Below are 26,364 nucleotides of genomic sequence, written 5' to 3'. Positions count from 1 at the left end.
TTGGCTAATGTGTCTTGGCTAAGGCGTCTTGGCTAAGGTGTCTTGGCCAATGTGTCTTGGCTAAGGTGTCTTGGCTAATGTGTCTTGGCTAATGTGTCTTGGCTAATTTGTCTTGGCTAAGGTGTCTTGGCTAATGTGTCTTGGCTAATGTGTCTTGGCTAATGTGTCTTGACTAATGTGTCTTGGCTAAGGTGTCTTGCCTATGGTGTCTTGGCTAAGGTGTCTTGGCTAATGTGTCTTGGCTAATGTGTCTCGGCTAAGGTGTCTTGGCTAAGGTGTCTTGGCTAAGGTGTCTTGGCTAATGTGTCTCGGCTAAGGTGTCTTGGCTAAGGTGTCTTGGCTAAGGTATCTTGGCTAATGTGTCTCGGCTAATGTGTCTCGGCTAAGCTGTCTTGGCTAAGGTTTCTTGGCTAAGGTGTCTTGGCTAAGGTGTCTTGGCTAAGGTGTCTTGGCTAAGGTGTCTTGGCTAAGGTGTCTTGGCTAATGTGTCTCGGCTAATGTGTCTCGGCTAAGGTGTCTTGGCTAAGGTTTCTTGGCTAAGGTGTCTCGGCTAATGTGTCTTGGCTAATGTGTCTTGGCTAATGTGTCTTGGCTAAGGTGTCTTGGCTATGGTGTCTTGGCAAATGTGTCTTGGCTAATGTGTCTTGGCTAATGTGTCTCGTCTAATGTGTCTCGGCTAATGTGTCTCGGCTAAGGTGTCTTGGCTAATGTGTCTTGGCTAAGGTGTCGTGGCTAAGGTGTCTTGGCTAAGGTGTCTTGGCTAAGGTGTCTTGGCTAATGTGTCTTGGCTAAGGTGTCTTGGCTATGGTGTCTTGGCTAAGGTTTCTTGGCTAAGGTGTCTTGGCTAAGGTGTCTTGGCTAATGTGTCTTGGCTAATGTGTCTTGTTTAAGGTGTCTTGGCTAAGGTGTCTTGGCTAAGGTGTCTTGGCTAATGTGTCTTGGCTAAGGTGTCTTGGCTAAGGTGTCTTAGCTATGGTGTCTTGGCTAATGTGTCTTGGCTAATGTGTTCTGGCTAATGTGTCTTGGCTAATGTGTCTTGGCTAATGTGTCTTGGCTAAAGTGACTTGACTAATGTGTCTTGGCTAATGTGTCTTGGCTAACGTGTCTCGGCTAATGTGTCTCGGCTAATGTGGCTCGGCTAATGTGTCTTGGCCAATGTGTCTTGGCTAAGGTGTCTTGGCTAATGTGTCTTGGCTAATGTGTCTTGGCTAAGTTGTCTTGGCTAAGGTGTCTTGGCTAATGTGTCTTGGCTAATGTGTTTTGGCTAATGTGTCTCGGCTAATGTGTCTCGGCTAATGTGTCTTGGATAAGGTGTCTTGGCTAATGTGTCTTGGCTAAGGTGTCTTGGCTAAGGTGTCTTGGCTAAGGTGACCTGGCTAAGGTGACCTGACTCAGGTGTCTTGGCTAAGGTGTCTTGGCTAATGTGTCTTGGCTAAAGTGACTTGACTAATGTGTCTTGGCTAATGTGTCTTGGCTAACGTGTCTCGGCTAATGTGTCTCGGCTAATGTGGCTCGGCTAATGTGTCTTGGCTAATGTGTCTTGGCTAAGGCGTCTTGGCTAAGGTGTCTTGGCCAATGTGTCTTGGCTAAGGTGTCTTGGCTAATGTGTCTTGGCTAATGTGTCTTGGCTAATTTGTCTTGGCTAAGGTGTCTTGGCTAATGTGTCTTGGCTAATGTGTCTTGGCTAATGTGTCTTGACTAATGTGTCTTGGCTAAGGTGTCTTGGCTAATGTGTCTTGGCTAATGTGTCTTGGCTAAGGTGTCTTGGCTAATGTGTCTTGGCTAAAGTGACTTGACTAATGTGTCTTGGCTAAGGTGTCTTGGCTAAGGTGTCTTGGCTAATGTGTCTCGGCTAAGGTGTCTTGGCTAAGGTGCCTTGGCTAAGGTGTCTCGGCTAATGTGTCTTGGCTAAGGTGTCTTGGCTAAGGAGTCTTGGCTAATGTGTTTCGGCTAAGGTGTCTTTGCTAATGTGTCTTGGCTAAGGTGTCTCGGCTTATTTGTCTTGGCTAATGTGTCTTGGCTAATGTGTCTTGGCTAAGGTGTCTTGGCTAAGGTGTCTTATCTAAGGTGTCTTGGCTAAGGTGTCTTGGCTAAGGTGTCTCGGCCAATGTGTCTCGGCTAATGTGTCTTGGCTTATGTGTCTTGGCTAATGTGTTTTGGCTAAGGTGTCTTGGCTAATGTGTCTTGGCTAAGGTGTCTTGGCTAAGGTGTCTTGGCTAAGGTGTCTTGGCTAACGTGTCTTGGCTAATGTGTCTTGGCTAATGTGTTTTGGCTAAGGTGTCTTGGCTAAGATGTCTTGGCTAAGGTGTCTTGGCTAAGGTGTCTTGGCTAATGTGTCTTGGCTAATGTGTCTTGGCTAATGTGTCTTGGCTAATGTGTCTTGGCTAAGGCGTCTTGGCTAAGTTGTCTTGGCCAATGTGTCTTGGCTAAGGTGTCTTGGCTAATGTGTCTTGGCTAATGTGTCTTGGCTAAGTTGTCTTGGCTAAGGTGTCTTGGCTAATGTGTCTTGGCTAATGTGTCTTGGCTAATGTGTCTTGACTAATGTGTCTTGGCTAAGGTGTCTTGGCTAATGTGTCTTGGCTAATGTGTCTTGGCTAAGGTGTCTTGGCTAATGTGTCTTGGCTAAAGTGACTTGACTAATGTGTCTTGGCTAAGGTGTCTTGGCTAAGGTGTCTTGGCTAATGTGTCTCGGCTAAGGTGTCTTGGCTAAGGTGCCTTGGCTAAGGTGTCTTGGCTAAGGTGTCTTGGCTAAGGTGTCTTGGCTAATGTGTCTTGGCTAATGTGTCTCGGCTAAGGTGTCTTGGCTAAGGTGTCTTGGCTAAGGTGTCTTGGCTAATGTGTCTCGGCTAAGGTGTCTTGGCTAAGGTGTCTTGGCTAAGGTATCTTGGCTAATGTGTCTCGGCTAATGTGTCTCGGCTAAGCTGTCTTGGCTAAGGTTTCTTGGCTAAGGTGTCTTGGCTAAGGTGTCTTGGCTAAGGTGTCTTATCTAAGGTGTCTTGGCTAAGGTGTCTTGGCTAAGGTGTCTCGGCCAATGTGTCTCGGCTAATGTGTCTTGGCTTATGTGTCTTGGCTAATGTGTTTTGGCTAAGGTGTCTTGGCTAATGTGTCTTGGCTAAGGTGTCTTGGCTAAGGTGTCTTGGCTAAGGTGTCTTGGCTAACGTGTCTTGGCTAATGTGTCTTGGCTAATGTGTTTTGGCTAAGGTGTCTTGGCTAAGATGTCTTGGCTAAGGTGTCTTGGCTAAGGTGTCTTGGCTAATGTGTCTTGGCTAATGTGTCTTGGCTAATGTGTCTTGGCTAATGTGTCTTGGCTAAGGCGTCTTGGCTAAGTTGTCTTGGCCAATGTGTCTTGGCTAAGGTGTCTTGGCTAATGTGTCTTGGCTAATGTGTCTTGGCTAAGGCGTCTTGGCTAAGTTGTCTTGGCCAATGTGTCTTGGCTAAGGTGTCTTGGCTAATGTGTCTTGGCTAATGTGTTTTGGCTAATGTGTCTCGGCTAATGTGTCTCGGCTAATGTGTCTCGGCTAATGTGTCTTGGATAAGGTGTCTTGGCTAATGTGTCTTGGCTAAGGTGTCTTGGCTAAGGTGTCTTGGCTAAGGTGACCTGGCTAAGGTGACCTGACTCAGGTGTCTTGGCTAAGGTGTCTTGGCTAATGTGTCTTGGCTAAAGTGACTTGACTAATGTGTCTTGGCTAATGTGTCTTGGCTAACGTGTCTCGGCTAATGTGTCTCGGCTAATGTGGCTCGGCTAATGTGTCTTGGCTAATGTGTCTTGGCTAAGGCGTCTTGGCTAAGGTGTCTTGGCCAATGTGTCTTGGCTAAGGTGTCTTGGCTAATGTGTCTTGGCTAATGTGTCTTGGCTAAGTTGTCTTGGCTAAGGTGTCTTGGCTAATGTGTCTTGGCTAATGTGTCTTGGCTAATGTGTCTTGACTAATGTGTCTTGGCTAAGGTGTCTTGGCTAATGTGTCTTGGCTAAAGTGACTTGACTAATGTGTCTTGGCTAAGGTGTCTTGTCTAAGGTGTCTTGGCTAATGTGTCTCGGCTAAGGTGTCTTTGCTAATGTGTCTTGGCTAAGGTGTCTCGGCTTATTTGTCTTGGCTAATGTGTCTTGGCTAATGTGTCTTGGCTAAGGTGTCTTGGCTAAGGTGTCTTATCTAAGGTGTCTTGGCTAAGGTGTCTTGGCTAAGGTGTCTTGGCTAAGGTGTCTTGGCTAAGGTGTCTTGGCTAAGGTGTCTCGGCCAATGTGTCTCGGCTAATGTGTCTTGGCTAAGGTGTCTTGGCTAAGGTGTCTTGGCTAAGGTGTCTTGGTTAATGTGTCTTGGCTAAGGTGTCTTGGCTAATGTGTCTTGGCTAATGTGTCTTGGCTAATGTGTCTTGGCTAATGTGTCTTGGCTAATGTGTCTTGGCTAAGGTGTCTTGGCTAAGGTGTCTCGGCTAATGTGTCTTGGCTAAGGTGTCTTGGCTAAGGTGTCTTGGCTAAGGTGTCTTGGCTAAGGTGTCTTGGCTAAGGTGTCTTGGCTAAGGTGTCTTGGCTAAGGTGTCTTGGCTAAGGTGTCTCGGCTAATGTGTCTTGACTAAGGTGTCTTGGCTAATGTGTCTTGGCTAATGTGTCTTGGCTAAGGTGTCTTGGCTAAGGTGTCTTGGCTAAGGTGTCTCGGCTAAGGTGTCTTGGCTAATGTGTCTCGGCTAATGTGTCTTGGCTAATGTGTCTTGGCTAAGGTGTCTTGGCTAAGGTGTCTTGGCTAAGGTGTCTTGGCTAAGGTGTCTTGGCTAATGTGTCTTGGCTAAGGTGTCTTGGCTAAGGTGTCTTGGCTAATGTGTCTTGGCTAAGGTGTCTTGGCTAAGGTGTCTTGGCTAAGGTGTCTCGGCTAATGTGTCTTGGCTAAGGTGTCTTGGCTAAGGTGTCTTGGCTAATGTGTCTTGGCTAAGGTGTCTTGGCTAAGGTGTCTTGGCTAAGGTGTCTCGGCTAATGTGTCTTGGCTAAGGTGTCTTGGCTAATGTGTCTTGGCTAAGGTGTCTTGGCTAAGGTGTCTTGGCTAATGTGTCTTGGCTAAGGTGTCTCGGCTAATGTGTCTTGGCTAATGTGTCTCGGCTAATGTGTCTTGGCTAATGTGTCTTGGCTAAGGTGTCTTGGCTAAGGTGTCTTGGCTAAGGTGTCTTGGCTAATGTGTCTTGGCTAAGGTGTCTTGGCTTAGGTGTCTTGGCTAATGTGTCTTGGCTAATGTGTCTTGGCTAAGGTGTCTCGGCTAATGTGTCTTGGCTAAGGTGTCTTGGCTAAGGTGTCTTGGCTAAGGTGTCTTGGCTAAGGTGTCTTGGCTAATGTGTCTTGGCTAATGTGTCTTGGCTAAGGTGTCTTGGCTAAGGTGTCTTGGCTAATGTGTCTTGGCTAAGGTGTCTTGGCTAAGGTGTCTCGGCTAATGTGTCTTGGCTAAGGTGTCTTGGCTAATGTGTCTTGGCTAAGGTGTCTTGGCTAATGTGTCTTGGCTAAGGTGTCTTGGCTAATGTGTCTTGGCTAATGTGTCTTGGCTAAGGTGTCTTGGCTAAGGTGTCTTGGCTAATGTGTCTTGGCTAATGTGTCTTGGCTAATGTGTCTTGGCTAAGGTGTCTTGGCTAAGGTGTCTTGGCTAAGGTGTCTTGGCTTAGGTGTCTTGGCTAATGTGTCTTGGCTAATGTGTCTCGGCTAAGGTGTCTCGGCTAAGGTGTCTCGGCTAATGTGTCTTGGCTAATGTGTCTTGGCTAAGGTGTCTTGGCTAAGGTGTCTTGGCTAATGTGTCTTGGCTAAGGTGTCTTGGCTAAGGTGTCTTGGCTAAGGTGTCTTGGCTAATGTGTCTTGGCTAAGGTGTCTTGGCTAAGGTGTCTCGGCTAATGTGTCTTGGCTAAGGTGTCTTGGCTAAGGTGTCTTGGCTAATGTGTCTTGGCTAAGGTGTCTTGGCTAAGGTGTCTTGGCTGAGGTGTCTCGGCTAATGTGTCTTGGCTAAGGTGTCTCGGCTAATGAGTCTTGGCTAAGGTGTCTTGGCTAAGGTGTCTTGGCTAATGTGTCTTGGCTAAGGTGTCTTGGCTAAGGTGTCTCGGCTAATGTGTCTTGGCTAAGGTGTCTCGGCTAATGTGTCTTGGCTAATGTGTCTTGGCTAAGGTGTCTTGGCTAATGTGTCTTGGCTAAGGTGTCTTGGCTAAGGTGTCTTGGCTAAGGTGTCTCGGCTAATGTGTCTTGGCTAAGGTGTCTTGGCTAAGGTGTCTCGGCTAATGTGTCTTGGCTAATGTGTCTTGGCTAAGGTGTCTTGGCTAAGGTGTCTTGGCTAATGTGTCTTGGCTAAGGTGTCTCGGCTAATGTGTCTTGGCTAATGTGTCTTGGCTAAGGTGTCTTGGCTAAGGTGTCTTGGCTAATGTGTCTTGGCTAAGGTGTCTTGGCTAAGGTGTCTTGGCTAATGTGTCTTGGCTAAGGTGTCTTGGCTAATGTGTCTTGGCTAATGTGTCTTGGCTAAGGTGTCTTGGCTAAGGTGTCTTGGCTAAGGTGTCTTGGCTAAGGTGTCTTGGCTAATGTGTCTTGGCTAAGGTGTCTTGGCTAATGTGTCTTGGCTAAGGTGTCTCGGCTAATGTGTCTTGGCTAAGGTGTCTTGGCTAAGGTGTCTTGGCTAAGGTGTCTTGGCTAAGGTGTCTTGGCTAAGGTGTCTTGGCTAAGGTGTCTTGGCTAATGTGTCTTGGCTAATGTGTCTTGGCTAAGGTGTCTTGGCTAAGGTGTCTTGGCTAAGGTGTCTTGGCTAAGGTGTCTTGGCTAATGTGTCTTGGCTAAGGTGTCTTGGCTAAGGTGTCTTGGCTAAGGTGTCTTGGCTAAGGTGTCTTGGCTAAGTTGTCTTGGCTAAGGTGTCTCGGCTAATGTGTCTTGGCTAATGTGTCTTGGCTAATGTGTCTTGGCTAAGGTGTCTTGGCTAATGTATCTTGGCTAATGTGTCTTGGCTAAGGTGTCTTGGCTAATGTGTTTTGGGTAAGGTGTCTTGGCTAAGGTGTCTTGGCTAAGGTGTCTTGGCTAAGGTGTCTTGGCTAAGGTGTCTTGGCTAAGGTGTCTTGGCTAATGTGTCTTGGCTAAGGTGTCTTGGCTAAGGTGTCTTGGCTAAGGTGTCTTGGCTAATGTGTCTTGGCTAATGTGTCTCGGCTAATGTGTCTTGGCTAATGTGTCTTGGCTAATGTGTCTCGGCTAATGTGTCTTGGCTAATGTGTCTTGGCTAAGGTGTCTTGGCTAATGTGTCTTGGCTAATGGGTCTCGGCTAATGTGTCTTGGCTAATGTGTCTTGGCTAAGGTGTCTTGGCTAATGTGTCTTGGCTAATGTGTCTCGGCTAATGTGTCTTGGCTAATGTGTCTTGGCTAATGTGTCTTGGCTAATGTGTCTTGGCTAAGGTGTCTTGTCTAAGGTGTCTTGGCTAATGTGTCTTGGCTAATGTGTCTTGGCTAAGGTGTCTTGGCTATTGTGTCTTGGCTAATGTGTCTTGGCTAAGGTGTCTTGGCTAAGGTGTCTTGGCTAAGGTGTCTTGGCTAAGGTGTCTTGGCTAATGTGTCTTGGCTAATGTGTCTTGGCTAAGGTGTCTTGGATAAGGTGTCTTGGCTAAGGTGTCTTGGGTAAGGTGTCTTGGTTAATGTGTCTTGGCTAAGGTGTCTTGGCTAAGGTGTCTTGGCTAATGTGTCTTGGCTAATGTGTCTTGGCTAATGTGTCTTGGCTAATGTGTCTTGGCTAAGGTGTCTTGGCTAATGTGTCTTGGCTAATGTGTTTAGGCTAATGTGTCTTGGCAAATGTGTCTTGGCTAAGGTGTCTTGGCTAAGGTGTCTTGGCTAATGTGTCTTGGCTAAGGTGTCTTGGCTAAGGTGTCTTGGCTAAGGTGTCTTGGCTAATGTGTCTCAGCTAATGTGTCTCGGCTAATGTGTCTTGGCTAATGTGCCTTGGCTAAGGTGTTTTGGCTAAGGTGTCTTGGCTAATGTTTCTTGGCTAATGTGTCTTGGCTAATGTGTCTTGGCTAATGTGTCTTGGCTAATGTGTCTTGGCTAAAGTGTCTTGGCTAATGTGTCTTGGCTAATGTGTCTCGGCTAATGTGTCTTGGCTAATGTGTCTTGGCTAAGGTGTCTTAGCTAAGGTGTCTTGGCTAATGTGTCTTGGCTAAGGTGTCTTGGCTAATGTGTCTTGGCTAAGGTGTCTTGGCTAATGTGTCTTGGCTAATGTGTCTTGGCTAATGTGTCTTGGCTAAGGTGTCTTGGCTAATGTGTCTTGGCTAAGGTGTCTTGGCTTATGTGTCTTGGCTAATGTGTCTTGGCTAAGGTGTCTTGGCTAAGGTGTCTTGGCTAATGTGTCTTGGCTAATATGTCTTGGCTAAGGTGTCTTGGCTAATGTGTCTTGGCTAAGGTGTCTCGGCTAATGTGTCTTGGCTAAGGTGTCTTGGCTAAGGTGTCTTGGCTAATGTGTCTTGGCTAAGGTGTCTTGGCTAAGGTGTCTTGGCTAAGGTGTCTCGGCTAATGTGTCTTGACTAAGGTGTCTTGGCTAATGTGTCTTGGCTAATGTGTCTTGGCTAAGGTGTCTTGGCTAAGGTGTCTTGGCTAAGGTGTCTCGGCTAAGGTGTCTTGGCTAATGTGTCTCGGCTAATGTGTCTTGGCTAATGTGTCTTGGCTAAGGTGTCTTGGCTAAGGTGTCTTGGCTAAGGTGTCTTGGCTAAGGTGTCTTGGCTAATGTGTCTTGGCTAAGGTGTCTTGGCTAAGGTGTCTTGGCTAATGTGTCTTGGCTAAGGTGTCTTGGCTAAGGTGTCTTGGCTAAGGTGTCTCGGCTAATGTGTCTTGGCTAAGGTGTCTTGGCTAAGGTGTCTTGGCTAATGTGTCTTGGCTAAGGTGTCTTGGCTAAGGTGTCTTGGCTAAGGTGTCTCGGCTAATGTGTCTTGGCTAAGGTGTCTTGGCTAATGTGTCTTGGCTAAGGTGTCTTGGCTAAGGTGTCTTGGCTAATGTGTCTTGGCTAAGGTGTCTCGGCTAATGTGTCTTGGCTAATGTGTCTCGGCTAATGTGTCTTGGCTAATGTGTCTTGGCTAAGGTGTCTTGGCTAAGGTGTCTTGGCTAAGGTGTCTTGGCTAATGTGTCTTGGCTAAGGTGTCTTGGCTTAGGTGTCTTGGCTAATGTGTCTTGGCTAATGTGTCTTGGCTAAGGTGTCTCGGCTAATGTGTCTTGGCTAACGTGTCTTGGCTAAGGTGTCTTGGCTAAGGTGTCTTGGCTAAGGTGTCTTGGCTAATGTGTCTTGGCTAATGTGTCTTGGCTAAGGTGTCTTGGCTAAGGTGTCTTGGCTAATGTGTCTTGGCTAAGGTGTCTTGGCTAAGGTGTCTCGGCTAATGTGTCTTGGCTAAGGTGTCTTGGCTAATGTGTCTTGGCTAAGGTGTCTTGGCTAATGTGTCTTGGCTAAGGTGTCTTGGCTAATGTGTCTTGGCTAATGTGTCTTGGCTAAGGTGTCTTGGCTAAGGTGTCTTGGCTAATGTGTCTTGGCTAATGTGTCTTGGCTAATGTGTCTTGGCTAAGGTGTCTTGGCTAAGGTGTCTTGGCTAAGGTGTCTTGGCTTAGGTGTCTTGGCTAATGTGTCTTGGCTAATGTGTCTCGGCTAAGGTGTCTCGGCTAAGGTGTCTCGGCTAATGTGTCTTGGCTAATGTGTCTTGGCTAAGGTGTCTTGGCTAAGGTGTCTTGGCTAATGTGTCTTGGCTAAGGTGTCTTGGCTAAGGTGTCTTGGCTAAGGTGTCTTGGCTAATGTGTCTTGGCTAAGGTGTCTTGGCTAAGGTGTCTCGGCTAATGTGTCTTGGCTAAGGTGTCTTGGCTAAGGTGTCTTGGCTAATGTGTCTTGGCTAAGGTGTCTTGGCTAAGGTGTCTTGGCTGAGGTGTCTCGGCTAATGTGTCTTGGCTAAGGTGTCTCGGCTAATGAGTCTTGGCTAAGGTGTCTTGGCTAAGGTGTCTTGGCTAAGGTGTCTTGGCTAATGTGTCTTGGCTAAGGTGTCTTGGCTAAGGTGTCTCGGCTAATGTGTCTTGGCTAAGGTCTCTCGGCTAATGTGTCTTGGCTAATGTGTCTTGGCTAAGGTGTCTTGGCTAAGGTGTCTTGGCTAAGGTGTCTTGGCTAATGTGTCTTCGCTAAGGTGTCTCGGCTAATGTGTCTTGGCTAATGTGTCTTGGCTAAGGTGTCTTGGCTAAGGTGTCTTGGCTAATGTGTCTTGGCTAAGGTGTCTTGGCTAAGGTGTCTTGGCTAAGGTGTCTTGGCTAAGGTGTCTTGGCTAAGGTGTCTTGGCTAATGTGTCTTGGCTAAGGTGTCTTGGCTAAGGTGTCTTGGCTAATGTGTCTTGGCTAATGTGTCTTGGCTAAGGTGTCTTGGCTAATGTGTCTTGGCTTAGGTGTCTCGGCTAAGGTGTCTTGGCTAAGGTGTCTTGGCTAAGGTGTCTTGGCTAATGTGTCTTGGCTAAGGTGTCTTGGCTAAGGTGTCTTGGCTAAGGTGTCTCGGCTAATGTGTCTTGGCTAAGGTGTCTTGGCTAATGTGTCTTGGCTAATGTGTCTTGGCTAAGGTGTCTTGGCTAAGGTGTCTCGGCTAATGTGTCTTGACTAATGTGTCTTGGCTTAGGTGTCTTGGCTAATGTGTCTTGGCTAAGGTGTCTTGGCTAATGTGTTTTGGCTAATGTGTCTTGGCTAATGTGTCTTGGCTAAGGTGTCTTGGCTAAGGTGTCTTGGCTAATGTGTCTTGGCTAAGGTGTCTTGGCTAAGGTGTCTTGGCTAATGTGTTTTGGCTAATGTGTCTCGGCTAATGTGTCTTGGCTAATATGTCTTGGCTAATGTGTCTTGGCTAATGTGTCTTGGCTTAGGTGTCTTGGCTAATGTGTCTTGGCTAAGGTGTCTTGGCTAATGTGTTTTGGCTAATGTGTCTCGGCTAATGTGTCTTGGCTAATGTGTTTTGGCTAATGTGTCTCGGCTAATGTGTCTTGGCTAATGTGTCTTGGCTAATGTGTCTTGGCTAAGGTGTCTTGGCTAATGTGTCTTGGCTTAGGTGTCTCGGCTAATGTGTCTTGGCTAAGGTGTCTTGGCTAAGGTGTCTTGGCTAATGTGTCTTGGCTAAGGTGTCTTGGCTAAGGTGTCTTGGCTAAGGTGTCTCGGCTAATGTGTCTTGGCTAAGGTGTCTTGGCTAATGTGTCTTGGCTAATGTGTCTTGGCTAAGGTGTCTTGGCTAAGGTGTCTCGGCTAATGTGTCTTGACTAATGTGTCTTGGCTTAGGTGTCTTGGCTAATGTGTCTTGGCTAAGGTGTCTTGGCTAAGGAGTCTTGGCTAATGTGTCTTGGCTTAGGTGTCTCGGCTAATGTGTCTTGGCTAAGGTGTCTTGGCTAAGGTGTCTTGGCTAAGGTGTCTTGGCTAATGTGTTTTGGCTAATGTGTCTCGGCTAATGTGTCTTGGCTAATGTGTTTTGGCTAATGTGTCTCGGCTAATGTGTCTTGGCTAATGTGTCTTGGCTAATGTGTCTTGGCTAAGGTGTCTTGGCTAATGTGTCTTGGCTTAGGTGTCTCGGCTAATGTGTCTTGGCTAAGGTGTCTTGGCTAAGGTGTCTTGGCTAATGTGTCTTGGCTAAGGTGTCTTGGCTAAGGTGTCTTGGCTAAGGTGTCTCGGCTAATGTGTCTTGGCTAAGGTGTCTTGGCTAATGTGTCTTGGCTAATGTGTCTTGGCTAAGGTGTCTTGGCTAAGGTGTCTCGGCTAATGTGTCTTGACTAATGTGTCTTGGCTTAGGTGTCTTGGCTAATGTGTCTTGGCTAATGTGTCTTGGCTAAGGTGTCTTGGCTAATGTGTCTTGGCTTAGGTGTCTCGGCTAATGTGTCTTGGCTAAGGTGTCTTGGCTAAGGTGTCTTGGCTAATGTGTCTTGGCTAAGGTGTCTTGGCTAAGGTGTCTTGGCTAAGGTGTCTCGGCTAATGTGTCTTGGCTAAGGTGTCTTGGCTAATGTGTCTTGGCTAATGTGTCTTGGCTAAGGTGTCTTGGCTAAGGTGTCTCGGCTAATGTGTCTTGACTAATGTGTCTTGGCTTAGGTGTCTTGGCTAATGTGTCTTGGCTAAGGTGTCTTGGCTAATGTGTTTTGGCTAATGTGTCTTGGCTAATGTGTCTTGGCTAAGGTGTCTTGGCTAAGGTGTCTTGGCTAATGTGTCTTGGCTAAGGTGTCTTGGCTAAGGTGTCTTGGCTAATGTGTTTTGGCTAATGTGTCTCGGCTAATGTGTCTTGGCTAATATGTCTTGGCTAATGTGTCTTGGCTAATGTGTCTTGGCTTAGGTGTCTTGGCTAATGTGTCTTGGCTAAGGTGTCTTGGCTAATGTGTTTTGGCTAATGTGTCTCGGCTAATGTGTCTTGGCTAATGTGTTTTGGCTAATGTGTCTCGGCTAATGTGTCTTGGCTAATGTGTCTTGGCTAATGTGTCTTGGCTAAGGTGTCTTGGCTAATGTGTCTTGGCTTAGGTGTCTCGGCTAATGTGTCTTGGCTAAGGTGTCTTGGCTAAGGTGTCTTGGCTAATGTGTCTTGGCTAAGGTGTCTTGGCTAAGGTGTCTTGGCTAAGGTGTCTCGGCTAATGTGTCTTGGCTAAGGTGTCTTGGCTAATGTGTCTTGGCTAATGTGTCTTGGCTATGGTGTCTTGGCTAAGGTGTCTCGGCTAATGTGTCTTGACTAATGTGTCTTGGCTTAGGTGTCTTGGCTAATGTGTCTTGGCTAAGGTGTCTTGGCTAATGTGTTTTGGCTAATGTGTCTTGGCTAATGTGTCTTGGCTAAGGTGTCTTGGCTAAGGTGTCTTGGCTAATGTGTCTTGGCTAAGGTGTCTTGGCTAAGGTGTCTTGGCTAATGTGTTTTGGCTAATGTGTCTCGGCTAATGTGTCTTGGCTAATATGTCTTGGCTAATGTGTCTTGGCTAATGTGTCTTGGCTTAGGTGTCTTGGCTAATGTGTCTTGGCTAAGGTGTCTTGGCTAATGTGTCTTGGCTAAGGTGTCTTGGCTAAGGTGTCTTGGCTAAGGTGTCTCGGCTAATGTGTCTTGGCTAAGGTGTCTTGGCTAATGTGTCTTGGCTAATGTGTCTTGGCTAAGGTGTCTTGGCTAAGGTGTCTCGGCTAATGTGTCTTGACTAATGTGTCTTGGCTTAGGTGTCTTGGCTAATGTGTCTTGGCTAATGTGTCTCGGCTAATGTGTCTCGGCTAATGTGTCTTGGCTAATGTGTCTTGGCTAAGGTGTCTTGGCTAAGGTGTCTTGGCTAATGTGTCTTGGCTAAGGTGTCTTGGCTAAGGTGTCTTGGCTAATGTGTTTTGGCTAATGTGTCTCGGCTAATGTGTCTTGGCTAATATGTCTTGGCTAATGTGTCTTGGCTAATGTGTCTTGGCTTAGGTGTCTTGGCTAATGTGTCTTGGCTAAGGTGTCTTGGCTAATGTGTTTTGGCTAATGTGTCTCGGCTAATGTGTCTTGGCTAATGTGTTTTGGCTAATGTGTCTCGGCTAATGTGTCTTGGCTAATGTGTCTTGGCTAAGGTGTCTTGGCTAAGGTGTCTTGGCTAATGTGTCTTGGCTAAGGTGTCTTGGCTAAGGTGTCTTGGCTAAGGTGTCTTGGCTAATGTGTCTTGGCTAAGGTGTCTTGGCTAATGTGTCTTGGCTAAGGTGTCTTGGCTAATGTGTCTTGGATAAGGTGTCTCGGCTAATGTGTCTTGGCTAAGGTGTCTTGGCTAATGTGTCTTGGCTAAGGTGTCTTGGCTAAGGTGTCTTGGCTAAGGTGTCTCGGCTAATGTGTCTCGGCTAAGGTGTCTTGGCTAAGGTGTCTTGGCTAAGGTGTCTTGGCTAAGGTGTCTTGGCTAAGGTGTCTTGGCTAATGTGTCTTGGCTAAGGTGTCTTGGCTAAGGTGTCTTGGCTAATGTGTCTTGGCTAATGTGTCTCGGCTAATGTGTCTTGGCTAATGTGTCTTGGCTAAGGTGTCTTGGCTAAGGTGTCTTGGCTAAGGTGTCTTGGCTAATGTGTCTTGGCTAATGTGTCTTGGCTAATGTGTCTTGGCTAATGTGTCTTGGCAAATGTGTCTTGGCTAAGGTGTCTTGGCTAATGTGTCTTGGCTAAGGTGTCTTGGCTTATGTGTCTTGGCTAAGGTGTCTTGGCTAAGGTGTCTTGGCTAAGGTGTCTTGGCTAATGTGTCTTGGCTAATGTGTCTCGGCTAATGTGTCTTGGCTAATGTGTCTTTGCTAAGGTGTCTTGGCTAAGGTGTCTTGGCTAAGGTGTCTTGGCTAATGTGTCTTGGCTAATGTGTCTTGGCTAATGTGTCTTGGCTAATGTGTCTCGGCTAATGTGTCTCGGCTAATGTGTCTTGGTTAATGTGTCTTGGCTAAGGTGTCTTGGCTAATGTGTCTTGGCTAATGTGTCTCGGCTAAGGTGTCTTGGCTAATGTGTCTTGGCCAAGGTGTCTTGGCTAATGTGTCTTGGCTAAGGTGTCTTGGCTAATGTGTCTTGGCTAATGTGTCTTGGCTAAGGTGTCTCGGCTAAGGTGTCTTGGCTAATGTGTCTTGGCTAAGGTGTCTTGGCTAATGTGTCTTGGCTAATGTGTCTTGGCTAATGTGTCTTGGCTAATGTGTCTTGGCTAAGGTGTCTTGGCTAAGGTGTCTTGGCTAATGTGTCTTGGCTAAGGTGTCTTGGCTAAGGTGTCTTGGCTAAGGTGTCTTGGCTAAGGTGTCTTGGCTTAGGTGTCTTGGCTAATGTGTCTCGGCTAATGTGTCTTGGTTAATGTGTCTTGGCTAAGGTGTCTTGGCTAATGTGTCTTGGCTAATGTGTCTCGGCTAAGGTGTCTTGGCTAATGTGTCTTGGCTAAGGTGTCTTGGCTAATGTGTCTTGGCTAATGTGTCTTGGCTAATGTGTCTCGGCTAAGGTGTCTTGGCTAATGTGTCTTGGCTAAGGTGTCTTGGCTAATGTGTCTTGGCTAATGTGTCTTGGCTAATGTGTCTTGGCTAATGTGTCTTGGCTAAGGTGTCTTGGCTAAGGTGTCTTGGCTAATGTGTCTTGGCTAATGTGTCTTGGCTAATGTGTCTTGGCTAATGTGTCTTGGCTAAGGTGTCTTGGCTAATGTGTCTTGGCTAAGGTGTCTTGGCTAAGGTGTCTTGGCTAATGTGTTTTGGCTAATGTGTCTCGGCTAATGTGTCTTGGCTAATATGTCTTGGCTAATGTGTCTTGGCTAATGTGTCTTGGCTTAGGTGTCTTGGCTAAGGTGTCTTGGCTAAGGTGTCTTGGCTAATGTGTTTTGGCTAATGTGTCTCGGCTAATGTGTCTTGGCTAATGTGTTTTGGCTAATGTGTCTCGGCTAATGTGTCTTGGCTAATGTGTCTTGGCTAAGGTGTCTTGGCTAAGGTGTCTTGGCTAATGTGTCTTGGCTAAGGTGTCTTGGCTAAGGTGTCTTGGCTAAGGTGTCTTGGCTAATGTGTCTTGGCTAAGGTGTCTTGGCTAATGTGTCTTGGCTAAGGTGTCTTGGCTAATGTGTCTTGGCTAAGGTGTCTCGGCCAATGTGTCTTGGCTAAGGTGTCTTGGCTAATGTGTCTTGGCTAAGGTGTCTTGGCTAAGGTGTCTTGGCTAAGGTGTCTCGGCTAATGTGTCTCGGCTAAGGTGTCTTGGCTAAGGTGTCTTGGCTAAGGTGTCTTGGCTAAGGTGTCTTGGCTAAGGTGTCTTGGCTAATGTGTCTTGGCTAAGGTGTCTTGGCTAAGGTGTCTTGGCTAATGTGTCTTGGCTAATGTGTCTCGGCTAATGTGTCTTGGCTAATGTGTCTTGGCTAAGGTGTCTTGGCTAAGGTGTCTTGGCTAAGGTGTCTTGGCTAATGTGTCTTGGCTAATGTGTCTTGGCCAATGTGTCTTGGCTAATGTGTCTTGGCAAATGTGTCTTGGCTAAGGTGTCTTGGCTAATGTGTCTTGGCTAAGGTGTCTTGGCTTATGTGTCTTGGCTAAGGTGTCTTGGCTAAGGTGTCTTGGCTAAGGTGTCTTGGCTAATGTGTCTTGGCTAATGTGTCTCGGCTAATGTGTCTTGGCTAATGTGTCTTTGCTAAGGTGTCTTGGCTAAGGTGTCTTGGCTAAGGTGTCTTGGCTAATGTGTCTTGGCTAATGTGTCTTGGCTAATGTGTCTTGGCTAATGTGTCTCGGCTAATGTGTCTCGGCTAATGTGTCTTGGTTAATGTGTCTTGGCTAAGGTGTCTTGGCTAATGTGTCTTGGCTAATGTGTCTCGGCTAAGGTGTCTTGGCTAATGTGTCTTGGCCAAGGTGTCTTGGCTAATGTGTCTTGGCTAAGGTGTCTTGGCTAATGTGTCTTGGCTAATGTGTCTTGGCTAATGTGTCTCGGCTAAGGTGTCTTGGCTAATGTGTCTTGGCCAAGGTGTCTTGGCTAATGTGTCTTGGCTAAGGTGTCTCGGCTAATGTGTCTTGGCTAATGTGTCTTGGCTAAGGTGTCTTGGCTAAGGTGTCTTGGCTAAGGTGTCTTGGCTAATGTGTCTTGGCTAATGTGTCTTGGCTAAGGTGTCTTGGCTAATGTGTCTTGGCTAATGTGTCTTGGCTAATGTGTCTTGGCTAATGTGTCTTGGCTAAGGTGTCTTGGCTAAGGTGTCTTGGCTAATGTGTCTTGGCTAATGTGTCTTGGCTAAGGTGTCTTGGCTAAGGTGTCTTGGTTAAGGTGTCTTGGCTAATGTGTCTTGGCTAATGTGTCTTGGCTAAGGTGTCTTGGCTAATGTGTCTTGGCTAATGTGTCTCGGCTAAGGTGTCTTGGCTAATGTGTCTTGGCTAATGTGTCTTGGCTAATGTGTCTTGGCTAATGTGTCTTGGCTAAGGTGTCTTGGCTAAGGTGTCTTGGCTAATGTGTCTTGGCTAATGTGTCTTGGCTAAGGTGTCTTGGCTAAGGTGTCTTGGTTAAGGTGTCTTGGCTAATGTGTCTTGGCTAATGTGTCTTGGCTAATGTGTCTTGGCTAATGTGTCTTGGCTAAGGTGTCTTGGCTAATGTGTCTTGGCTAATGTGTCTTGGCTAAGGTGTCTTGGCTAAGGTGTCTTGGTTAAGGTGTCTCGGCTAAGGTGTCTTGGCTAATGTGTCTTGGCTAATGTGTCTTGGCTAATGTGTCTTGGCTAATGTGTCTTGGCTAAGGTGTCTTGGCTAATGTGTCTTGGCTAATGTGTCTTGGCTAAGGTGTCTTGGCTAAGGTGTCTTGGTTAAGGTGTCTCGGCTAAGGTGTCTTGGCTAATGTGTCTTGGCTAATGTGTCTTGGCTAATGTGTCTTGGCTAATGTGTCTTGGCTAAGGTGTCTTGGCTAAGGTGTCTTGGCTAATGTGTCTTGGCTAAGGTGTCTTGGCTAAGGTGTTTTGGTTAAGGTGTCTTGGCTAATGTGTCTTGGCTAATGTGTCTTGGCTAATGTGTCTTGGCTAATGTGTCTTGGCTAAGGTGTCTTGGCTAATGTGTCTTGGCTAATGTGTCTTGGCTAAGGTGTCTTGGCTAAGGTGTCTTGGTTAAGGTGTCTTGGCTAATGTGTCTCGGCTAATGTGTCTTGGCTAATGTGTCTTGGCTAATGTGTCTTGGCTAATGTGTCTTGGCTAATGTGTCTTGGCTAATGTGTCTTGGCTAATGTGTCTTGGCTAAGGTGTCTTGGCTAAGGTGTCTTGGCTAATGTGTCTTGGCTAATGTGTCTTGGCTAAGGTGTCTTGGCTAAGGTGTCTTGGTTAAGGTGTCTTGGCTAAGGTGTCTTGGCTAAGGTGTCTTGGCTAATGTGTCTTGGCTAATGTGTCTTGGCTAAGGTGTCTTGGCTAATGTGTCTTGGCTAATGTGTCTTGGCTAATGTGTCTTGGCTAATGTGTCTTGGCTAAGGTGTCTTGGCTAAGGTGTCTTGGCTAATGTGTCTTGGCTAATGTGTCTTGGCTAAGGTGTCTTGGCTAAGGTGTCTTGGTTAAGGTGTCTTGGCTAATGTGTCTTGGCTAAGGTGTCTTGGCTAAGGTGTCTTGGCTAATGTGTCTTGGCTAATGTGTCTTGGCTAAGGTGTCTTGGCTAATGTGTCTTGGCTAATGTGTCTCGGCTAAGGTGTCTTGGCTAATGTGTCTTGGCCAAGGTGTCTTGGCTAATGTGTCTTGGCTAAGGTGTCTTGGCTAATGTGTCTTGGCTAATGTGTCTTGGCTAATGTGTCTTGGCTAAGGTGTCTTGGCTAAGGTGTCTTGGCTAATGTGTCTTGGCTAAGGTGTCTTGGCTAATGTGTCTTGGCTAAGGTGTCTCGGCTAATGTGTCTTGGCTAAGGTGTCTTGGCTAAGGTGTCTTGGCTAATGTGTCTTGGCTAAGGTGTCTTGGCTAAGGTGTCTTGGCTAAGGTGTCTCGGCTAATGTGTCTTGGCTAAGGTGTCTTGGCTAAGGTGTCTTGGCTAAGGTGTCTTGGCTAAGGTGTCTTGGCTAAGGTGTTTTGGCTAAGGTGTCTTGGCTAATGTGTCTTGGCTAAGGTGTCTTGGCTAAGGTGTCTTGGCTAATGTGTCTTGGCTAATGTGTCTCGGCTAATGTGTCTTGGCTAATGTGTCTTGGCTAAGGTGTCTTGGCTAAGGTGTCTTGGCTAATGTGTCTTGGCTAATGAGTCTTGGCTAATGTGTCTTGGCTAAGGTGTCTTGGCTAAGGTGTCTCGGCTAAGGTGTCTTGGCTAAGGTGTCTTGGCTAAGGTGTCTTGGCTAATGTGTCTTGGCTAAGGTGTCTTGGCTAAGGTGTCTTGGCTAATGTGTCTTGGCTAAGGTGTCTTGGCTAAGGTGTCTCGGCTAATGTGTCTTGGCTAAGGTGTCTTGGCTAAGGTGTCTTGGCTAAGGTGTCTTGGCTAAGGTGTCTTGGCTAAGGTGTCTTGGCTAAGGTGTCTTGGCTAATGTGTCTTGGCTAAGGTGTCTTGGCTAAGGTGTCTTGGCTAATGTGTCTTGGCTAATGTGTCTCGGCTAATGTGTCTTGGTTAATGTGTCTTGGCTAAGGTGTCTTGGCTAAGGTGTCTTGGCTAAGGTGTCTTGGCTAATGTGTCTTGGCTAAGGTGTCTTGGCTAATGTGTCTTGGCTAAGGTGTCTCGCCTAATGTGTCTTGGCTAAGGTGTCTTGGCTAAGGTGTCTTGGCTAATGTGTCTTGGCTAATGTGTCTTGGCTAAGGTGTCTTGGCTAAGGTGTCTTGGCTAAGGTGTCTTGGCTAAGGTGTCTTGGCTAATGTGTCTTGGCTAAGGTGTCTTGGCTAAGGTGTCTTGGCTAAGGTGTCTTGGCTAAGTTGTCTTGGCTAAGGTGTCTCGGCTAATGTGTCTTGGCTAATGTGTCTTGGCTAATGTGTCTTGGCTAAGGTGTCTTGGCTAATGTATCTTGGCTAATGTGTCTTGGCTAAGGTGTCTTGGCTAATGTGTTTTGGGTAAGGTGTCTTAGCTAAGGTGTCTTGGCTAAGGTGTCTTGGCTAAGGTGTCTTGGCTAAGGTGTCTTGGCTAAGGTGTCTTGGCTAATGTGTCTTGGCTAAGGTGTCTTGGCTAAGGTGTCTTGGCTAAGGTGTCTTGGCTAATGTGTCTTGGCTAATGTGTCTCGGCTAATGTGTCTTGGCTAATGTGTCTTGGCTAATGTGTCTCGGCTAATGTGTCTTGGCTAATGTGTCTTGGCTAAGGTGTCTTGGCTAATGTGTCTTGGCTAATGGGTCTCGGCTAATGTGTCTTGGCTAATGTGTCTTGGCTAAGGTGTCTTGGCTAATGTGTCTTGGCTAATGTGTCTCGGCTAATGTGTCTTGGCTAATGTGTCTTGGCTAATGTGTCTTGGCTAATGTGTCTTGGCTAAGGTGTCTTGTCTAAGGTGTCTTGGCTAATGTGTCTTGGCTAATGTGTCTTGGCTAAGGTGTCTTGGCTAATGTGCCTTGGCTAATGTGTCTTGGCTAAGGTGTCTTGGCTAAGGTGTCTTGGCTAAGGTGTCTTGGCTAAGGTGTCTTGGCTAATGTGTCTTGGCTAATGTGTCTTGGCTAAGGTGTCTTGGATAAGGTGTCTTGGCTAAGGTGTCTTGGGTAAGGTGTCTTGGTTAATGTGTCTTGGCTAAGGTGTCTTGGCTAAGGTGTCTTGGCTAATGTGTCTTGGCTAATGTGTCTTGGCTAATGTGTCTTGGCTAATGTGTCTTGGCTAAGGTGTCTTGGCTAATGTGTCTTGGCTAATGTGTTTAGGCTAATGTGTCTTGGCAAATGTGTCTTGGCTAAGGTGTCTTGGCTAAGGTGTCTTGGCTAATGTGTCTTGGCTAAGGTGTCTTGGCTAAGGTGTCTTGGCTAAGGTGTCTTGGCTAATGTGTCTCAGCTAATGTGTCTCGGCTTATGTGTCTTGGCTAATTTGCCTTGGCTAAGGTGTTTTGGCTAAGGTGTCCTGGCTAATGTTTCTTGGCTAATGTGTCTTGGCTAATGTGTCTTGGCTAATGTGTCTTGGCTAATGTGTCTTGGCTAAAGTGTCTTGGCTAATGTGTCTTGGCTAATGTGTCTCGGCTAATGTGTCTTGGCTAATGTGTCTTGGCTAAGGTGTCTTAGCTAAGGTGTCTTGGCTAATGTGTCTTGGCTAAGGTGTCTTGGCTAATGTGTCTTGGCTAAGGTGTCTTGGCTAATGTGTCTTGGCTAATGTGTCTTGGCTAATGTGTCTTGGCTAAGGTGTCTTGGCTAATGTGTCTTGGCTAAGGTGTCTTGGCTTATGTGTCTTGGCTAATGTGTCTTGGCTAAGGTGTCTTGGCTAAGGTGTCTTGGCTAATGTGTCTTGGCTAATATGTCTTGGCTAAGGTGTCTTGGCTAATGTGTCTTGGCTAAGGTGTCTCGGCTAATGTGTCTTGGCTAAGGTGTCTTGGCTAAGGTGTCTTGGCTAATGTGTCTTGGCTAAGGTGTCTTGGCTAAGGTGTCTTGGCTAAGGTGTCTCGGCTAATGTGTCTTGACTAAGGTGTCTTGGCTAATGTGTCTTGGCTAATGTGTCTTGGCTAAGGTGTCTTGGCTAAGGTGTCTTGGCTAAGGTGTCTCGGCTAAGGTGTCTTGGCTAATGTGTCTCGGCTAATGTGTCTTGGCTAATGTGTCTTGGCTAAGGTGTCTTGGCTAAGGTGTCTTGGCTAAGGTGTCTTGGCTAAGGTGTCTTGGCTAATGTGTCTTGGCTAAGGTGTCTTGGCTAAGGTGTCTTGGCTAATGTGTCTTGGCTAAGGTGTCTTGGCTAAGGTGTCTTGGCTAAGGTGTCTCGGCTAATGTGTCTTGGCTAAGGTGTCTTGGCTAAGGTGTCTTGGCTAATGTGTCTTGGCTATGGTGTCTTGGCTAAGGTGACTTGGCTAAGGTGTCTCGGCTAATGTGTCTTGGCTAAGGTGTCTTGGCTAATGTGTCTTGGCTAAGGTGTCTTGGCTAAGGTGTCTTGGCTAATGTGTCTTGGCTAAGGTGTCTCGGCTAATGTGTCTTGGCTAATGTGTCTCGGCTAATGTGTCTTGGCTAATGTGTCTTGGCTAAGGTGTCTTGGCTAAGGTGTCTTGGCTAAGGTGTCTTGGCTAATGTGTCTTGGCTAAGGTGTCTTGGCTAAGGTGTCTTGGCTTAGGTGTCTTGGCTAATGTGTCTTGGCTAATGTGTCTTGGCTAAGGTGTCTCGGCTAATGTGTCTTGGCTAACGTGTCTTGGCTAAGGTGTCTTGGCTAAGGTGTCTTGGCTAAGGTGTCTTGGCTAATGTGTCTTGGCTAATGTGTCTTGGCTAAGGTGTCTTGGCTAAGGTGTCTTGGCTAATGTGTCTTGGCTAAGGTGTCTTGGCTAAGGTGTCTCGGCTAATGTGTCTTGGCTAAGGTGTCTTGGCTAATGTGTCTTGGCTAAGGTGTCTTGGCTAATGTGTCTTGGCTAAGGTGTCTTGGCTAATGTGTCTTGGCTAATGTGTCTTGGCTAAGGTGTCTTGGCTAAGGTGTCTTGGCTAATGTGTCTTGGCTAATTTGTCTTGGCTAATGTGTCTTGGCTAAGGTGTCCTGGCTAAGGTGTCTTGGCTAAGGTGTCTTGGCTTAGGTGTCTTGGCTAATGTGTCTTGGCTAATGTGTCTCGGCTAAGGTGTCTCGGCTAAAGTGTCTCGGCTAATGTGTCTTGGCTAATGTGTCTTGGCTAAGGTGTCTTGGCTAAGGTGTCTTGGCTAATGTGTCTTGGCTAAGGTGTCTCGGCTAATGTGTCTTGGCTAAGGTGTCTTGGCTAAGGTGTCTTGGCTAATGTGTCTTGGCTAAGGTGTCTTGGCTAAGGTGTCTTGGCTGAGGTGTCTCGGCTAATGTGTCTTGGCTAAGGTGTCTCGGCTAATGAGTCTTGGCTAAGGTGTCTTGGCTAAGGTGTCTTGGCTAATGTGTCTTGGCTAAGGTGTCTTGGCTAAGGTGTCTCGGCTAATGTGTCTTGGCTAAGGTGTCTCGGCTAATGTGTCTTGGCTAATGTGTCTTGGCTAAGGTGTCTTGGCTAAGGTGTCTTGGCTAAGGTGTCTTGGCTAATGTGTCTTGGCTAAGGTGTCTCGGCTAATGTGTCTTGGCTAATGTGTCTTGGCTAAGGTGTCTTGGCTAAGGTGTCTTGGCTAATGTGTCTTGGCTAAGGTGTCTTGGCTAAGGTGTCTTGGCTAAGGTGTCTTGGCTAAGGTGTCTTGGCTAAGGTGTCTTGGCTAATGTGTCTTGGCTAAGGTGTCTTGGCTAAGGTGTCTTGGCTAAGGTGTCTTGGCTAATGTGTCTTGGCTAAGGTGTCTTGGCTAATGTGTCTTGGCTTAGGTGTCTCGGCTAATGTGTCTTGGCTAAGGTGTCTTGGCTAAGGTGTCTTGGCTAATGTGTCTTGGCTAAGGTGTCTTGGCTAAGGTGTCTTGGCTAAGGTGTCTCGGCTAATGTGTCTTGGCTAAGGTGTCTTGGCTAATGTGTCTTGGCTAATGTGTCTTGGCTAAGGTGTCTTGGCTAAGGTGTCTCGGCTAATGTGTCTTGACTAATGTGTCTTGGCTTAGGTGTCTTGGCTAATGTGTTTTGGCTAATGTGTCTCGGCTAATGTGTCTTGGCTAATGTGTCTTGGCTAAGGTGTCATGGCTAAGGTGTCTTGGCTAATGTGTCTTGGCTAAGGTGTCTTGGCTAAGGTGTCTTGGCTAATGTGTTTTGGCTAATGTGTCTCGGCTAATGTGTCTTGGCTAATATGTCTTGGCTAATGTGTCTTGGCTAATGTGTCTTGGCTTAGGTGTCTTGGCTAATGTGTCTTGGCTAAGGTGTCTTGGCTAATGTGTTTTGGCTAATGTGTCTCGGCTAATGTGTCTTGGCTAATGTGTTTTGGCTAATGTGTCTCGGCTAATGTGTCTTGGCTAATGTGTCTTGGCTAAGGTGTCTTGGCTAAGGTGTCTTGGCTAATGTGTCTTGGCTAAGGTGTCTTGGCTAAGGTGTCTTGGCTAAGGTGTCTTGGCTAATGTGTCTTGGCTAAGGTGTCTTGGCTAATGTGTCTTGGCTAAGGTGTCTTGGCTAATGTGTCTTGGCTAAGGTGTCTCGGCTAATGTGTCTTGGCTAAGGTGTCTTGGCTAATGTGTCTTGGCTAAGGTGTCTTGGCTAAGGTGTCTTGGCTAAGGTGTCTCGGCTAATGTGTCTCGGCTAAGGTGTCTTGGCTAAGGTGTCTTGGCTAAGGTGTCTTGGCTAAGGTGTCTTGGCTAAGGTGTCTTGGCTAATGTGTCTTGGCTAAGGTGTCTTGGCTAAGGTGTCTTGGCTAATGTGTCTTGGCTAATGTGTCTCGGCTAATGTGTCTTGGCTAATGTGTCTTGGCTAAGGTGTCTTGGCTAAGGTGTCTTGGCTAAGGTGTCTTGGCTAATGTGTCTTGGCTAATGTGTCTTGGCTAATGTGTCTTGGCTAATGTGTCTTGGCAAATGTGTCTTGGCTAAGGTGTCTTGGCTAATGTGTCTTGGCTAAGGTGTCTTGGCTTATGTGTCTTGGCTAAGGTGTCTTGGCTAAGGTGTCTTGGCTAAGGTGTCTTGGCTAATGTGTCTTGGCTAATGTGTCTAGGCTAATGTGTCTTGGCTAATGTGTCTTTGCTAAGGTGTCTTGGCTAAGGTGTCTTGGCTAAGGTGTCTTGGCTAATGTGTCTTGGCTAATGTGTCTTGGCTAATGTGTCTTGGCTAATGTGTCTCGGCTAATGTGTCTCGGCTAATGTGTCTTGGTTAATGTGTCTTGGCTAAGGTGTCTTGGCTAATGTGTCTTGGCTAATGTGTCTCGGCTAAGGTGTCTTGGCTAATGTGTCTTGGCCAAGGTGTCTTGGCTAATGTGTCTTGGCTAAGGTGTCTTGGCTAATGTGTCTTGGCTAATGTGTCTTGGCTAATGTGTCTCGGCTAAGGTGTCTTGGCTAATGTGTCTTGGCCAAGGTGTCTTGGCTAATGTGTCTTGGCTAAGGTGTCTCGGCTAATGTGTCTTGGCTAATGTGTCTTGGCTAAGGTGTCTTGGCTAAGGTGTCTTGGCTAAGGTGTCTTGGCTAATGTGTCTTGGCTAATGTGTCTTGGCTAAGGTGTCTTGGCTAATGTGTCTTGGCTAATGTGTCTTGGCTAATGTGTCTTGGCTAATGTGTCTTGGCTAAGGTGTCTTGGCTAAGGTGTCTTGGCTAATGTGTCTTGGCTAATGTGTCTTGGCTAAGGTGTCTTGGCTAAGGTGTCTTGGTTAAGGTGTCTTGGCTAATGTGTCTTGGCTAATGTGTCTTGGCTAAGGTGTCTTGGCTAATGTGTCTTGGCTAATGTGTCTCGGCTAAGGTGTCTTGGCTAATGTGTCTTGGCTAATGTGTCTTGGCTAATGTGTCTTGGCTAATGTGTCTTGGCTAAGGTGTCTTGGCTAAGGTGTCTTGGCTAATGTGTCTTGGCTAATGTGTCTTGGCTAAGGTGTCTTGGCTAAGGTGTCTTGGTTAAGGTGTCTTGGCTAATGTGTCTTGGCTAATGTGTCTTGGCTAATGTGTCTTGGCTAATGTGTCTTGGCTAAGGTGTCTTGGCTAATGTGTCTTGGCTAATGTGTCTTGGCTAAGGTGTCTTGGCTAAGGTGTCTTGGTTAAGGTGTCTCGGCTAAGGTGTCTTGGCTAATGTGTCTTGGCTAATGTGTCTTGGCTAATGTGTCTTGGCTAATGTGTCTTGGCTAAGGTGTCTTGGCTAATGTGTCTTGGCTAATGTGTCTTGGCTAAGGTGTCTTGGCTAAGGTGTCTTGGTTAAGGTGTCTCGGCTAAGGTGTCTTGGCTAATGTGTCTTGGCTAATGTGTCTTGGCTAATGTGTCTTGGCTAATGTGTCTTGGCTAAGGTGTCTTGGCTAAGGTGTCTTGGCTAATGTGTCTTGGCTAAGGTGTCTTGGCTAAGGTGTCTTGGTTAAGGTGTCTTGGCTAATGTGTCTTGGCTAATGTGTCTTGGCTAATGTGTCTTGGCTAATGTGTCTTGGCTAAGGTGTCTTGGCTAATGTGTCTTGGCTAATGTGTCTTGGCTAAGGTGTCTTGGCTAAGGTGTCTTGGTTAAGGTGTCTTGGCTAATGTGTCTCGGCTAATGTGTCTTGGCTAATGTGTCTTGGCTAATGTGTCTTGGCTAATGTGTCTTGGCTAATGTGTCTTGGCTAATGTGTCTTGGCTAAGGTGTCTTGGCTAAGGTGTCTTGGCTAATGTGTCTTGGCTAATGTGTCTTGGCTAAGGTGTCTTGGCTAAGGTGTCTTGGTTAAGGTGTCTTGGCTAAGGTGTCTTGGCTAAGGTGTCTTGGCTAATGTGTCTTGGCTAATGTGTCTTGGCTAAGGTGTCTTGGCTAATGTGTCTTGGCTAATGTGTCTTGGCTAATGTGTCTTGGCTAATGTGTCTTGGCTAAGGTGTCTTGGCTAAGGTGTCTTGGCTAATGTGTCTTGGCTAATGTGTCTTGGCTAAGGTGTCTTGGCTAAGGTGTCTTGGTTAAGGTGTCTTGGCTAATGTGTCTTGGCTAAGGTGTCTTGGCTAAGGTGTCTTGGCTAATGTGTCTTGGCTAATGTGTCTCGGCTAAGGTGTCTTGGCTAATGTGTCTTGGCCAAGGAGTCTTGGCTAAGGTGTCTTGGCTAAGGTGTCTCGGCTAATGTGTCTTGGCTAATGTGTCTTGGCTAAGGTGTCTTGGCTAATGTGTCTTGGCTAATGTGTCTCGGCTAAGGTGTCTTGGCTAATGTGTCTTGGCCAAGGTGTCTTGGCTAATGTGTCTTGGCTAAGGTGTCTTGGCTAATGTGTCTTGGCTAATGTGTCTTGGCTAATGTGTCTTGGCTAAGGTGTCTTGGCTAAGGTGTCTTGGCTAATGTGTCTTGGCTAAGGTGTCTTGGCTAATGTGTCTTGGCTAAGGTGTCTCGGCTAATGTGTCTTGGCTAAGGTGTCTTGGCTAAGGTGTCTTGGCTAATGTGTCTTGGCTAAGGTGTCTTGGCTAAGGTGTCTT

General features: G+C 46.8%; 1 long non-coding RNA gene across 1 annotated transcript in view; it reads left to right on the top strand.

Annotated features, from left to right (window-relative positions):
• Positions 1-203: 203 nt before the first annotated feature.
• LOC125774558 (uncharacterized) overlaps positions 204-26,364 on the top strand; it is a 40,208-nt gene continuing 14,047 nt past the window's right edge. The window contains exon 1 of the long non-coding RNA XR_007421042.1: positions 204-233. This is a non-coding gene — a long non-coding RNA (uncharacterized LOC125774558). The remainder of the gene's footprint in view (positions 234-26,364) is intronic.

The sequence above is a fragment of the Anopheles funestus genome, unplaced genomic scaffold, assembly GCF_943734845.2.
Source record: "Anopheles funestus unplaced genomic scaffold, idAnoFuneDA-416_04 scaffold_30_ctg1, whole genome shotgun sequence".
Lineage (NCBI taxonomy): Eukaryota > Metazoa > Arthropoda > Insecta > Diptera > Culicidae > Anopheles > Anopheles funestus.
Note: the sequence above shows the minus strand (reverse complement) of the source record. Positions and strands in the feature narration are given on the sequence as shown.